Here is a 3150-nt window from a genome sequence, read left to right on the forward strand (position 1 = left end):
GTTTTTCTTTTCCTTGTTTTTTTTTTTGTGAAAAAAGGGTTTTCTGCTTATATGAAAAATACGTTTTCCCTCCCGTCCCCTTCTTAGTTATGCATGATCTTCGCGGAAATTACATCCTGTTCCTCAATAAACCTACAACAACCAGTTATGGTCTTAGTTCTCTTTTTTCTTACGTATCAGCTAAGTTGCGGAATGCGCTACCTGATTTTATCCGTACCTATGAGTTTAAGGTTTTAAAAGAGAATCCAGGGTCGCATTTTGTAGAGCGTCTTTTCTTTTTAATGAACATATCTTTAAATATTATGTATTTAGTAGATATCTGTATATGCTATGTATTTTAGCTGTAAATGCAATGTCTCGAAGATATTAGCTCCTGTAGTTATTCGGAAAAAGCTTATGACTGTATGTATGTTACCTTTAGTAGGGAGCATGCGCACACTTTGTAATCTGCGACTCCAGTGCTTACCATATGACAGATAAAACGACTTTTCTCTTTAATATATAAGTTATCTAATTCTTACGCTATATTGACAAGGGCGGTTTGGAGCTGTGAGTAGGCGTGGGATTTGTCACATGTGGTTTAGGGGCCGACATATCTCTCCCTCAATGCCGTACCGGGAGGCAAGGTCGGTAGGAGAAAGCGGCGAAGGGCCAACTGCGTCCAAAAGCGATCGCATGGGCCGAAATCCCGGGATGACTCGTTTGGTACGACGCTCCAGCGCCGGTGTCTGGAGGTACTGCGTTTTTCTCTCTTGTTCAAACATTCCGTCAGCGCATGCGCAAATGTTCTGGCTCTTCGATACCTAGCGTACCAAAAAAAAATGAACATGCTGGTTTTTTTTTCTTTTTTGTAGCAGCAATTGACATTTCAGTTGATTTTATAGGCATAAACGTAACGTAAGAACCGTGCGTGTCTGGTCTTGTCTCAGACAGAGGCGAGAGATGGTTTCTTGCAGACTGGGACGCCTAAAATGCTGTGTTGTAAAGATGGCAGTTCACGAGTGAAGTTGTCTCTCTAGCCTTTCTGTGGACGAATTCCAGGACCTACTGACACAACGTGGGCAAGTTTTGGTCTTTGGTCCTTCAATCGATGCGTTATTTTGCTGGTAGGACTGGGTGGCCCGACACTTATGAAAAAAACTATGAAATGAGAATCAGCAGTCTTCCCTTGTCATGGAATGGCAGAATTACCCAGAATTCTTTTTTGGCATGAGTGAGGCAACTTAAGAAGCACGAGACTGGCCCTCATCGAATGGCTAAAGCGCGGCCAATGGAAATGATTTCTATCCAGATACTCAGGAGCAGGCCTGGTGAGTAGTGGTAACCTAGATTTTGGATTACTGAATAAGTTTTTATCATAGAAAATTCGCGACAAAGTTGTGCTTTCATTTCGCCGCTGTAATTCTCGTGTCAAAGGAACGGTATAATAATGTAAATAAGAGAATAACGATATTTATATTTGCAGATTACCTGTCCTCTTATTACGAAAGTCAAGCTCGACATCTCTATGCAATAAGCGCATTCAAAATTTCCTCGTATTACTTGATAAAAGTATGTGGTTTTTCTTTTCTTGTTTGTTTTTTTTTTTTTGTGAAAAAAGGGTTTTCTGCTTATATGAAAAATACGTTTTCCCTCCCGTCCCCTTCTTAGTTATGCATAATCTTCGCGGAAATTACATCCTGTTCCTCAATAAACCTACAACAACCAGTTATGGTCTTAGTTCTCTTTTTTCTTACGTATCAGCTAAGTTGCGGAATGCGCTACCTGATTTTATCCGTACCTATGAGTTTACTGGTTTTAAAAGAGAATCCAGGGTCGCATTTTGTAGAGCGGCTTTTCTTTTTAATGAACATATCTTTAAATATTATGTATTTAGTAGATATCTGTATATGCTATGTATTTTAGCTGTAAATGCAATGTCTCGAAGATATTAGCTCCTGTAGTTATTCGGAAAAAGCTTATGACTGTATGTATGTTACCTTTAGGAGGGCGCATGCGCACACTTTGTAATCTGCGACTCCAGTGCTTACCATATGACAGATAAAACGACTTTTCTCTTTAATATATAAGTTATCTAATTCTTACGCTATATTGACAAGGGCGGTTTGGAGCTGTGAGTAGGCGTGGGATTTGTCACATATGGTTTAGGTGCCGACATATCTCTCCCTCAATGCCGTACCGGGAGGCAAGGTCGGTAGCAGAAAGCGGCGAAGGGCCAACTGCGTCCAAAAGCGATCGCACGGGCCGAAATCCCGGGATGACTCGTTTGGTACGACGCTCCAGCGCCGGTGTCTGGAGGTACTGCGTTTTTCTCTCTTGTTCAAACATTCCGTCAGCGCATGCGGAAATGTTCTGGCTCTTCGATACCTAGCGTACCAAAAAAATGAACATGCTGTTTTGTTTTCTTTTTTGTAGGAGCAATTGACATTTCAGTTGATTTTATAGGCATAAACGTAACGTAAGAACCGTGCGTGTCTGGTCTTGTCTCAGACAGAGGCGAGAGATGGTTTCTTGCAGACTGGGACGCCTAAAATGCTGTGTTGTAAAGATGGCAGTTCACGAGTGAAGTTGTCTCTCTAGCCTTTCTGTGGACGAATTCCAGGACCTACTGACACAACGTGGGCAAGTTTTGGTCTTTGGTCCTTCAATCGATGCGTTATTTTGCTGGTAGGACTGGGTGGCCCGACACTTATGAAAAAAACTATGAAATGAGAATCGGCAGTCTTCCCTTGTCATGGAATGGCAGAATTACCCAGAATTCCTTTTTGGCATGAGCGAGGCAACTTAAGAAGCACGAGACTGGCCCTCATCGAATGGCTAAAGCGCGGCCAATGGAAATGATTTCTATCCAGATACTCAGGAGCAGGCCTGGTGTGTAGTGGTAACGTAGATTTTGGATTACTGAATAAGTTTTTATCATAGAAAATTCGCGACAAAGTTGTGCTTTCATTTCGCCGCTGTAATTCTCGTGTCAAAGGAACAGTATAATAATGTAAATAAGAGAATAATGATATTTATATTTGCAGATTACCTGTCCTCTTATTACGAAAGTCAAGCTCGACATCTCTATGCAATAAGCGCATTCAAAATTTCTTCGTATTACTTGATAAAAGTATGTGGTTTTTCTTTTCTTTTTTTGTTTTTTTTTTT

The sequence above is a fragment of the Montipora foliosa genome, chromosome 11 (assembly GCF_036669935.1).
Source record: "Montipora foliosa isolate CH-2021 chromosome 11, ASM3666993v2, whole genome shotgun sequence".
NCBI lineage: Eukaryota > Metazoa > Cnidaria > Anthozoa > Scleractinia > Acroporidae > Montipora > Montipora foliosa.